Genomic DNA, 12739 nt, shown 5'->3' with positions numbered 1-12739 from the left:
GCAGATTATGCTAAGTGAAGCTAGCCAATCCCTAAAAAACAAATGCCAAATGTCTTCTTTGATATAAGGAGAGCAACTAAGAACAGAGCAGGGAGGAAGAGCATGAGAAGAAGATTAACATTAAACAGGGATGAGAGGTAGGAGGGAAAGGGACAGAGAAGGGAAATTGCATGGAAATGGAAGGAGACCCTCATTGTTATACAAAATTACATATAACAGGAAGTGAGGGGAAAGGGTAAAAAAAACAAGAGAGAGAAATGAATTACAGTAGATGGGGTAGAGAGAGAAGACGGGAGGGGAGGGGGGATAGTAGAGGATAGGAAAGGCAACAGAATACAACAGACACTAGTATGGCAATATGTAAAAACGTAGATGTGTAACCAATGAGATTCTGCAATCTGTATACGGGGTAAAAATGGGAGTTCATAACCCACTTGAATCAAATGTATGAAATATGATATATCAAGAACTATGTAATGTTTTGAACAACTAATAAAAAAATAAAAATAAAAAATAAATAGAAGAACAGAAAAAAAAATAATTGTAATACAGGTTTACTTACATATTGTTTATATAAAATGCTTGGAATTAGAAATGTGTCAGGTTTCAAAATTTTTTCAGATTTTGGGAATATTTTCATAGACTAGTTAAGCATGCATCCCTTATTCAAAAATTTGCAATCTGAAATGCTCTCAGATCCACAACTTTCTGAGAATGGGACATGACACTAAAAAAGTTTCAGATTTGGGAGCTTTCCAGATTTCAGAGATGCTTGACCAATATTCAGTTCTGAAGAAAATATTTTAAAAAGAATAATCAGAGATTTTCTCTACCAGATAGCAAAATAGGAAAGCTATAGCATATATACAATATGGAAAGATCAAGAAGAGATATACTCTCACTCCTCTTCTCTATCCAGAATTCCCCTAATCCTCCCATGCTCCCCCTTCCTACCCCACTATAAGTCAGCCTCCTCATTTGATTTTTTGGCAATTGGAGAAAGGGAGGGGGCAGGGGATTAGCAAGGGAGGTGGAATATAATGGACATCATTATCCAAAGTACATGTATGAAGACACGAATTGGGTGTCAACATACTTTATATATAAACAGATATGAAAAATTGTGGTATATATGTGTAATAAGAACTGTAATGCAAAAAAAGGTAAATAAAGGCATGAATTGGCGTGAACATACTCTATATACAAAGATAAGAAAAATTGTATCCTATATGTGTAATAAGAATTGTAATGCATTCCGCAGTCATGTATTTAAAAAAAAAATCAATAAAAGAGTAAATAATATATATATATATATATATATATATGTATAAAGAAGAGAGATAGTGACTAAAACAAATATTAGAAATGAATTTTATAATATAAAAACTTAGTATGTGATAAACATATTTTGAATAAAGGGGCCAAGCTGGTCAATAAATGATTTATGGACAACTGGCAATTCATTTTGGAAAGTACATCTTCATGCCACCTCTACACAGGAAAATCCTATAAAGGGACCTGGAGGACCAGACCCTTAGGGTACTGAGTATGATGGAGGGACAGAGCTGTGCATCACATTTCTTTTGTTACAACACGCTTCCCAAGAACAAAAGGGATTACATTTGTAAAACCGAGAGTCAGAATGATCCAGGACTTTCCAATACCAATGGTAGAAGCCAAAAGGCAACGGGCAATGCCTTTGAAAACTCTAAGGGAGGCTGAGGCAAGAGGATTGCCAGGTCAAGGCCAGCCTGGACAACTTAACAGACTCTGTTCCAAGATCAAAAGCAAACCAACAGAAAATGCACTGAGAGTATAGCTCAGTGGTAAAGTAACCCTGGGTTCAATCTCTAGTACTGCATAAAATCCAAAATGACTTGAGGGAAAATGATTTCCTTCCTAGAACAGTTCTAGTCAAATCATCAACCAGTGTGAGGGTAGAACAAAGACACCATTAGACAAGCAAGAGATCTCAAAAACTTAACCCCTCATACATGCTTTTTAAAAAAGTTATGAGAGATTGTGTACCTTTAAAATGGGGACCTTAAGGAAAAGCAATGGCATGTGAATCAGGGATATACCACCAGAGAGAAGCAGGAAGAACCACTCCTCAGAGGCTCTGGGAGACATCTGGCCAAGAAAAGGGAATGGGAGTGCATCTGATGTATTGGATGTGATTGATGAATATTTTAAGTTTCTTCAGAATTTGGGGATAGATGACTGATAAGAAGCAAGAAAATACATAAAAACAAAACAATGAGACAATTATTTTAACAATTGCTTATATCTATCAAGGGAAAACACAAGTTATATAAAAATTGAAATAAACATTAAAAATGAAAAAACCCAATAGAAAAATAGACAAATCCATCAAAGTCAATTTATTTGATTGGTACCAGGGATTGAACCCATGGGTGCTTAACCACTGAGTCATACCCCCGGCCCTTTTTATTTTGAGACAGAGTCTCCCTAAGTTGCTGAGGTCAGCCTTGAACTTGTGAGCCTCCTGTCTCTGTCTCTGGAATCACTGGGATTTTAGATGTGTACCACCACACCTGGTTTTATGGTCAATTTAAAGAAAAAAGAAGACAAAAAGCCACTAAATCAATTAAAAATGTCCAGTACCACTTGTAATTAAAGAAACAGGTGGTTGAAAATACTTAGGATAACTAACATTATCAAAGTGTATGTGAGAAACAAGTAATTTTATATACTATTGATATGAGGTAAAATGAAATTTTTTAGAGGACAGTATTTTAGGTGCACAAACTTCAAAGGCAACAGTTGTACTTCCATCATTTCTAGAGAAACAATCTTGTATCATGTTTGTAACAGTCTCTGTATGATGTTGGTACCTGCCCTGCTGTAAGTATGACAGAAGACCATGCTGCAGCGGGTAAACTGGGTCTCTGTGCAGTGATATTGAAAGATATGTTTGTAGAAAAAGCAGAAAATAAGTCTTATTTATATGGAAAATTCAACTGTGTTCATTTTTATGTGTGTTCATGCACAGCATATATCTGGAAAAAAGATAAATTTCAGCAATTAGCACTGAATAAGAACATTCGTGGATATTCATGTATGTTTGAGTCTTCCCCCGACCCGTGTGGGCAGCTGAAATTAAGGTCACTTGTGTGAATTTCCAGGGACATCAAATAAAACACAGACACACGCTTTACCTTTAAGCAAGCTTCAGGACACGGCTTTTCTGCTCTCGGCCTCAGGCTCCCCAAATGGGGGAGCAAGAGAAAGTCACGAGAGGCTGGCGAGAGAGAGCAAGCACATTCGGAAGCGGGCTTTTATTGGGGGACCTTATTCTTAGAAAGTTCCATCCAAAAAAGGCCAGAAGGGGCAGGGTTACAAGGGATAGATGAGTGTAATTCAACCCAAGGGGCCATGGAGCAACACACCTACATCTGAAGGCACGCCCTCAACTTCCTGGACCGGGGCAATGTCCAGGTCACTATAAGATGTAGTGACTGGTCAAAGCCTCTCGGCTCCAGGATGGAAGGTGCAAATCATTCAGAGTGGCTCCCCATAATTGGGTATACATACTTATATCTAGTGAATGTTCTGGCATAGATTTTGCATAATATATATATATATGTATATATATATATATATATATATATATTACACACACACACCTTTCATTCAATATTAAAAAAAAAATCATTGCAGTCATGAATTTTCTATCATTTTAAAAACATGCATTTAAATAAGCTTTACCTTTAAAGTATCCTATGTCACAGACAGACATATACAATGTGGAAGATAAGCAAATGTAATATAGCTTAAATTATTCCCAATCTCTCCCATTCATAAATAATTTCAAGAAAATATGTGGCTGTAATATTCATCCCTATTTCTTCTTCCCACACAAGACAATGGCAAACAGAAATATGTCTAGATGACACATTATTGGAAGTCTATAGTCATTGTATGAAAGCCAGAAAAAGGACGCTAAGTGCTAATGTGTGAATATATAAGCATGGTCACACACATACATGAAACCTCAGCCCTCTATTCTCTACATTCCTTTGTTCATTCTTCATTTGAATGTCTTTCTGAATCACACAATTTTAAATTTTGGAAAGTTACTAGCTAGAATTAACTCTAAAACAGGGCCTAGAGAGCCAACAATCCCCACCGCTGGGCACAGGACGCCCAGGTCAGAGCATGTCTGTACCTAAGGCTTTTCCTGGACACTCGGCAGGTCCTCCTGGGACAGCTCCACCACTTGATGCAAATTCTTATGAAGCTCATCCATTTTCTGCTTTAATAGCTGCTCTTCAAAAGCATTTGCTTCTTTCTTTTTCATATAATGTCTGTCTTCATTTACTTAAGGAAAAAAAAAAGGTTTATATGCAAAGCTTAAATTCAGTTCATCAGAGGAATACATAACAAATGGATAAAGTCCAATTTTAAGATGGCAAGTCCTATTTTAAGATGGCAACATTTTTTAGTTTTTTCCATATTTACAATCTTTATATGCCCTTAGCACAGTAACTATTAAATTCAGAGTATAAGTTACAAAAATTTATGAAGATCAAGTCTACCTGGTAATAGCACAGTATCTTATTAAATGCTTCTCATAAAACAATTGGGGTTGTGCTAATCATTTGAAAATAATTGATCATTTCAGTTTTTAAAAAAGATACGATTCTCTAGGAAGTAAAAGTAAAAGAGTTGGGGCATCAAGCATACTGTCAGTCACACAGCTCAAAACTGGCTCATGAGACAAAGTAGACTCTGGCTGGACACTTTCAGGCTGTGGTATGTGAATGAAAAAATTATCCAGGCATAATTCAAAATGGATCTCCAAGAATACTGACTTTTTGTTGTTGACCAAATATGAAAACGGGCTGGCCTGGCGTCAGTTTTGTTCTCCTCCTTCTCCTTTGCCTCCTGCCAGGAACTCGGTTTGCTCCTAGGTTCCGGGTGACGGTGACAACTCTGATCAGCACTGGCCCACGATGATCACATTTGGTGGACTTGCCTTCATGCCCTCCTTTGCTATTCGATGTGAAATCACTCTAAGCCTCAAGGCATGGGAGTATTAGACTCCAGTAGGGAGAATACGTCAATGAGTGGTATGGGTCTCCAGCGGCCAGTCTTAAGGAATACCAAGTTTCTAGAAGCACTGGGCGCACTTCCTGGCTGCCATGTGGAATGCCAGCCATCCATCGGGCTGACCCAGGCAGTGTCTTCCTCATCCCTGGCCCAGGGGATATTTTTAGGCCCAGGGGGATATTCTTGGCCAGCAGAGGGCTCACAGGGACATGGGGTCCTTCCAGCTCATGGCTCTGCCCCCGCCCCAAGCCTGAGACAACAGAGCCACATTCCCAGCCTGACATTAATATCTTGAATAGGGAACCCTCCTCCCTTTAACTTACGTTTTTCTATTTAAGGTGGGCTTCTTGTATGGAGCATCTAAGTGGGTCTCTCACTGTAAACTCTTACATTCCCCTAATAATGTATTACATGTTAGGTATATTTTTATATGCCTATTGGTTTCTCATGTTTTCTTTTTGAAGGGCTTGTTCAAGTTTTTGCTCATTTAAAAAACTGAGTTATCTTTTTCTACATTTCACTGTCAATGATAGAAATTTAGGTTTTTCTTGTTCTTTATAAATTTGAGGAAGTTCCCACCTGTTCCTAGTTTGTAGGGAATTTCTTAAAACTCGTGAATGGGCACTGGAATTTGTCAATGTTTTTTCTTTGTTTATTGAGATGTTCACATGATTTTTTCTTGTCTACTAATATGATGAAATAACATTACAATTTCGCATATCCAATGCTGGATGCACAGGTGTGTACATCTGAACATGGGGAGAAATTCCAGCTGGTCGTGACCTACTGTCCTTTCTATAAATTGCTAGATCCAACTTGAGAATGTTGTTTAGGATTTTAGTTTCTATATCCATGAAGGATACTGGTCTTGTAATGTCATCGTTTGGTGTCATGTTTTTCCTAGATTTAGGAAATATGTTAGGGAATGTTTTCTCCTTTTCTATTCTTTGGAAGAGAGTGCATAAGATGGGTATTATTTCTTCCTTAAATGTTTGCGGGAAGTCACTAGAGTGAAGCCATAAGGACTTGGAGTTTTCATTGTAGGAAGTTTTTTAATTGAAGTTATAATTTCTTTAAAAGAGAAATTCAAATTTTCTATTTCTTCTTATGTCAGTTTCAGTAAATTATGGTTTTTTATAAAATTATCTATTTCATCAATGTTGTCAGATTTACTGGCATACAATTCCTTATAATATCCCTTATTGTCCTCAGTGTCTGCAGGATCAGTAATGATATTTCTATTTCAATAGGAGATATTGATAATTTGTTTTCTTTTCTTTTTTTTTTTTTTTTGTACCAGGGATTGAACTCAACCACTGAGCTACATCCCCAGCCCTATTTTTTTTTTTTTTTTAATTTAGAGACAGGGTCTCACTGTGTTGTTTAGCACCTCACTGTTGCTGAGGCTGGCTTTGAACTTGCGATTCTCCTATCTCAGCTTCCAGAGCTGCTGGGATTACAGGTGTGCATGTGCCACCTCGCCCGGCTTTCTTTCACTCTTTTTAAAGTATCTTGGTCAGTCTTTCTGGGCATCTTTCAATTTTATTAATCTCTTCAAAGAATCAACCTTCATCTCCATTGATTTTCTCTTCTGTCCACCTGTTTTCTATTTCATTAATTTATACTCTTTTGTTATTTCCTCTTTTCTACATTCTTAGGTTTAATTCACTCTTCAATTTCTAGTCTCTTAAGTTCCCAGCTTAGATCACTGATTTTAAACCTTCCCTCTTTCTAGTATATGCAATTAAAGCTACGGATTTCTACCTAAGCACCACTTAAGCTACATCTCATGAAAGATACATTATTTTTTTAGAAGTCATTCAGACTATCATTTGGTATTAGGTAAAAAATGGTCTTTTAGGAATCAGGGAAGAGCTGAGCAGAAAAGGATTCCAGAGATGGCGATGCTCCATATCTTGCCTGGGGAGCTGGATATACATTGCATTTTCAAAAATGCAATGCTCTATACTTAGACCTGAACTGTACACAACACTAGAAGACAGGTACCAGTCCCTCTCATAAGTGAAGAAATCTAAGGCCCAGATGGGTTAACTGTGTGTGTACCAACATCACACACTGAAGAGCCAGGGTTAACCCACTGCGGTACCACACACTCACACACACAGCGCACTCCACATTTAATGTGTGGTACCACACAAGGGCTTCTCCATCATCCTGTGTGAGATGGTTCAACTCAGTGAGCTTACCTTACTGCCATCAAACAGACAGAGGCAAACATGTCTGCTGAGCACCTGGATGCTCGTTCCTGGGAGAGGAATCATCTTACAGCTCCACAGGGTGAGGATCAAGGAAACACGACTTGGCCTTGACTTAATCTGAAAGAAAAACATAAAAACCTATTAATAGTGGTACAAATTCATTTCCAAAGCATCATTTGTAAAATACAGCTTAAGAAGATATACATAGAATACAAAAAGGAAAACTTTTACATGGATATACATACACAGAGTTTCAATAGTCTGTTCAAAATCAAACCCAGTTATTTCAGGTAAATTTTGCATAAAGTTATATTTGAAATATTTGCATTTTTTTCTTAACTACTTAAAAACTTCAATGAAAGACTACTAGTACTAGCAGGTAAAATATATGACCTGACCCTCGAATCACTGTATTCTAGTCTCCAGGTCCATTCCCATACGATGTGAGGAATTGTAAAGAGTTACCCTAGCATGACAACCAAGATACCTGGCATTAATGTCACCCAGCTACCTCCTCTTTGGCTCTTAGATGCTTTGACATAGAATGTCATGTTTGGTCTGACTGTTCAAATCTATTTCACAGATAAAGGTCAGATTGTGAATACATAAACTGGCATTCTGTATTTTTATTTTTAAAGAACAGCTTCAATCAGCTAAACTTTACATTCTGCTTTATGATCACAAGCCTTTTCATTTAAATAATTTATATTGTTGCAAAAGATAAGATAATATCAATAATCTGTCACCTTTTTATTTAAGTAATGAGAGCTGGGTTTTTAGTTCCCGGGCACAAGTTCACGGCATTAACTGTGATCTGCTCAAGCACTGGTGCACCAAGCAGCCCCTCTGCCCAATCGCAATACAGCACCTCCTACTAAGGTGCCAGTTGATGCTCAGGGTGAGAGGATTAGGGGCACCAAGTTCTGCACCCCCCTTCCTACCACCCCGGCCAACACTGAGGGGTAAAGTCAAGGTAAATGGGAAGAGAGTGACATACTCTAATGCAGTTTATATCTGTTACAGGCACATATAAAGTAGAATTAAAGATCAAGAGCATATTCTACTTCAAATACTGGCATAGCAAGAATCTTTTTTTCTTGGTGGTACCCAAAAAGTGTGATCATGAGGTTCTGCCGACTTTTTCATTCCCACTCAACTAAGATCATGTCACTTCCACTCTTCCTGACGGAGCTGGCAGCTTCCCACTGCAAGAGATCTGAGATGAGCAGCTCGCAGAGAGCAAAGTCTGCTTAGTTCTTGGTCTCAGAGGTCTTAGTCCATGTTCGCTTGGCTCCACTGTTTTGGGGCCAGTGGCAAGGCAGAGAATCAGAGCGGGGAGCACATGGTGGCGTGATGTGTCACCTCGCAGCAGCCAGGAAGCAGATGGGAGAGAGGCAGGGGCTGGGGTCCTACAATCCCTTCATGGGTGTGGCTCAGCCATGTAACTTCCTCTCACTAGGCCCCAGCTCCAGGTCCTACCGCTTCCCAATAGCCCCCAGGCTGGCAGCAAGCCTTGACCCATGGGCCGTGGGGCACCTATCCAAAGCACAGTGCTGGCCAACACTGACTGCGTTCTCATACTCTGCCAGGCACTGCCAAAGCCTTCATAAATTCTCACAACCGCTCGATGTTAGGAGGACTGTCATCCCTGTTCCCAGATGAAGACACTGAGGTAAAGCATGATGAACAGGGAGACTCAGTATTACATCCTTTGTGGCCATGGGAGAAGGGCACAACCGCTAAGAGAAACCAGAGTCAGGGGACCAAGTCTAGGTGCTGCCTTGGCTATGTGAACACCACTGCTTTAAAGCCACATGTCACTCATGTGCTGGCCCCAGGACAACGGCAGCCAGGCTGCAGCATCTCTGTTGTCGCTGTACTCACAGTGCCTGTTTTCGCGTCCCACATCAGATCTCTGAAGGCCAGCTGTGATGCCGTGAGGTCAGGTTGCAGAAAGTAACTTGCTCGAAACTGATTCCCTGAAAAAACAGCTTTCCTTTATTTTCTTATAAAAAGAAGAATGAAATTCAAAACCAAAAGTCTAAGACATTATGCTACAAATTTAGGAAACAGATATTTCCAAAATGCCAAGGGGCTTACTAGCAACTTGCTTTCCAAGACAGATGAACCAAGATAGAATCATGCTCAAAATTTTAAGATAAAAACTGATAAAAGACTACTTTAAGATAGTTTTAAGGAAGATCTTAAAGAGTTTAGACCAACAACATGCTTCACAGTGAAGATGATTTATTCAAATATTTCTATAAAATGCAGAAATGTGTAACATTTTTTTATATATTTTAGAAAAAATACATAACCATTAGTTTTGCTTCTTTTTTAAATTTTTTTAGTTGTTGATGTAACTTTATTTTTATTTATATGTGGGGCTGAGGATCGAACCTGGTACCTCACACATGCTAGGCAAGTGCTCTGCCATTGAGCCCCAGCCCCAGTCCCAGCCCTGCTTCTTTCTTCACATATATGTTTTTAGTTGTAGACGCACAAAATACCTTCATTTTATTTATTTACTCTTCCGTGGTGCTGAGGATGGACCCGGTGCCTCACATGTGCTAGGCAAGCGCTCTACATTGAGCCCGGCCCCAGAACCTAGTTTTACTTCTTAACACAAAAGTGCAGGAATCCATCCACAAAATGCACGAGGACCTTTTCAACACTTAAGCCAGCGAGGGGGTAGGTCTCGTATTTGGGAACTTATAGTGGCACTTCTGCTATTAAGACCACCCAATGCAAGTGAACTCCCCCTCCACTCTGCCAAAAGGTCCTGCGCAGCACCGGAGATGGGTATGACCTGTCAGGAATGAAGCAGCCTACCTGTCCCCACCTCTATCCTGCTTTGGTGAAGAATTTTCTACCAAAAGTCTTTGATGTGTTCCAATATAAATAAAGCAAGCGCGGGCTCCATTCTTTGTTAGGAGCTAGACCCATCTGGTCAGCTTTGCCCTTTGATGCCCCTGCTCTGAAACTGCTTTCCTGTGTTCTGAGGTCATCTCGTGGTACTTTTTTTTAACTATTACTTCCCAGCCAGCCCATCCCTCCGAAGGGAAGCCATTCCCTTGCCCACGCAGGATATGGGAGATACATAAGCATTTTTATACTTCTCTTCCATAGTTTATCATGAAGAATATTTATTATAAAATCACTTTTTTGTTTAAGAAATCATTTAAGTCCCTGCCCTGTGCCATGGGCTGTGCTAGGAGCTGCAAATGGAGCCGAGAATCCTTGTTGACCACAGCTGAGTGAGGGAAACAGAGAAGTAGGCACATGAGACTAGTGCATGTGCTCACAGGGTGGGAGGGAAGCCGCGCTGCCAGAGCGGGCATCGCTGCCAAGGTAGAAGGGACCCTGAGACTACAGGATGGGAAGGGGCAGGAAGAACCTTCCCAGCAGAAGGAACCTTGAAGCAGCCCTTCCACCCACAGTTAATGGCTCAGGCACACAGGAGCCAGCCTGCCCCTCATGACTCCCCTTCAAAATGAGCTTCTAGACAAAAGTTGCCAAGTAGCGGGAAATCCAGGGTGAACAGGAATCAGAAAGCCCACGGAACGCTCCAGGAGAGCACTTGCTGTGAAGAGGAGCAGAGGAAGGGAGGCTTCCTCGCTGGGATGGGATGGGCTGGTGGCACTATGCTGGGACGGGATGGGCCGTTGGCACTGTGGTGCGCTGCTCACAGTGGTGGCAGGGGAAGGCAGGACAGGCAGGCTAGAGAGCAGGAAAGGGCTGGCAATTAAAGAGAATAGGGAAGGGCTGGAGCCCACAACACAGGTAAACAGATGGCCCTCTCATAGAACTGGAGTCCTTGCTTATGGTCACAAGAGGGACAAGGAAAGGACGTGCTCCAAAGAGAAGTGAGACTCGGCATCTTCCTCAACTTGTTTTAGCTACCAGAGAAAAATTAGCCTCCAAGCATGGCTGCAGAGGCCGAGCGCCACCGTACCTTCCTCCAGCAGCTGGGAGAGTGTGGAAGGCCTGAAGCCTGCGGGGATAGCCCCCATGCTGGTTAACACACCCACGGTGTTCATCTGCCGAAGAGAGGACAAACAAAAGTGGTCTGCTCGCTTCCATCCATGGTTCCTCACCTCCCCACTGTGTCCCTTCAGCACCACAGCAAGCCCAACCCAACGGGAAAACACCATGTGCACGTGTCGGGAAAGTGCTGCAACGTGACCCAATTCCTGAGAGGACGTGGCCATCACTGGATCTGCACTCTCACAAGGACTTGGGGCCCACATAGTGCTGGGCGCAGAGCTTTGTGTTTCTAGATCACTGCTTCAAGTACATTCTGACTGTAATGCTCCTGCTCCACCCCCACCCCAACTGCACTGCCTTTCAGCAGATGATACCACTAGCATCTCCTTGGGAGTTAGAAGAGCAGTAGAAGGTCAAGAAGATGCTAACTGAACCGTTCATGGTGATTACTCACGGGGTGGAGAATTTTCATTTTGTCGTGTCATTTTTTTTAAATGACAGTATTACAGATAGTGTCTTACCTTTCTGGGTTTTTCAGACTTTTCAAATAATAACTAAAATCTAATGCCAGCCTTTGCCAAAATGATAAATAATCTGGATAGGATCAATGAGAAAGATTCCGAGCTCTGAAATCACACCATGAATGAGATGATCTACTCTTCTTGTACAGAAGCCCTAATGAGAAATGCTGGTTGCAGCTCAGGCTTGCTAAGGCAGAAAGAGAAGCCTTCTGCCCTGCACCTTCCACACCTGAGCCTGGGTAGATCTAGGCAGTCTAGAAGAGTCTCCATCCTGGTTTGAATCTGAACTCAACCAGAACTAAAGGTAATAGAACACTTAGGACATCCCAAATGTCTTCATTGCCAAAAATATTATAAGACATCAAATATAAAGTATTATTAATAAGACAGCAGATACCAACCTCTGAGATAGCTTTTTGAACAGCACTGCGGCGAGTATCAGTTCTGGGGAAATGAAAGAGCAGGTAAGTGCAGGCGCAGCCTCTGCCCCTCACCACACGAATCAGAGAACAAGTACAAACACTCAGTAGATTCTGAAGACCAAACAATCTCTAGGCGAGACCAAGCTAGAACTAAATGCACTAAAAATAATTGCAGAACTAAAGTAGCCATGACCTTTAGGTCAACAATAATATGAAAAGCTCTCTGGGTATAAGTTGACTCCATTTCAAGAAAATCTTGCATTATTTTAATAGTAAAAATAAATAAAAAGTCGGCAGAAGCTGCTCGCTCTCCCGCGCTCTGTACCTCTGATTAGCTTCGGATTCACCCTCCGTCCCCCCGGTGTCCTCCTCACTGCCCTCTTCACTTGTCGCCTGCTCCTCTTCTTTGTCACAGGGCTGGAAAAGTGTTGAAACAGGAAGTGCTTTCCAACTAACACAAAAATCAACCAATAAAAATGTTACGACTTTCAGAAACTTTCAGGCACAGAGGGGAATT

The 12739-nt window shown here is 40.9% G+C and overlaps 1 protein-coding gene and 1 pseudogene across 3 annotated transcripts in view; both read right to left on the bottom strand.

The window, feature by feature from the left end:
• LOC144369181 (mitoregulin-like) overlaps positions 1–12739 on the bottom strand; it is an 83160-nt gene that overhangs the window by 54259 nt on the left and 16162 nt on the right. The window lies entirely within an intron of this gene.
• LOC144369179 (mitotic checkpoint serine/threonine-protein kinase BUB1-like) overlaps positions 1–12739 on the bottom strand; it is a 79731-nt pseudogene that overhangs the window by 54259 nt on the left and 12733 nt on the right. The window contains exons 4-8 of the transcript XR_013428671.1: positions 12548–12639; positions 12202–12244; positions 11248–11332; positions 9177–9271; positions 7281–7409 (exon numbers count right to left, since the gene is read on the bottom strand). The product of XR_013428671.1 is annotated as a mitotic checkpoint serine/threonine-protein kinase BUB1-like (transcript). The remainder of the gene's footprint in view (positions 1–7280; positions 7410–9176; positions 9272–11247; positions 11333–12201; positions 12245–12547; positions 12640–12739) is intronic.

This window comes from Ictidomys tridecemlineatus, chromosome 12 (assembly GCF_052094955.1).
Source record: "Ictidomys tridecemlineatus isolate mIctTri1 chromosome 12, mIctTri1.hap1, whole genome shotgun sequence".
Classification (NCBI taxonomy): Eukaryota; Metazoa; Chordata; class Mammalia; order Rodentia; family Sciuridae; genus Ictidomys; species Ictidomys tridecemlineatus.
The sequence above is the reverse complement of the archived record's forward strand: the minus strand, read 5'-3'. Positions and strand labels throughout refer to the sequence as shown.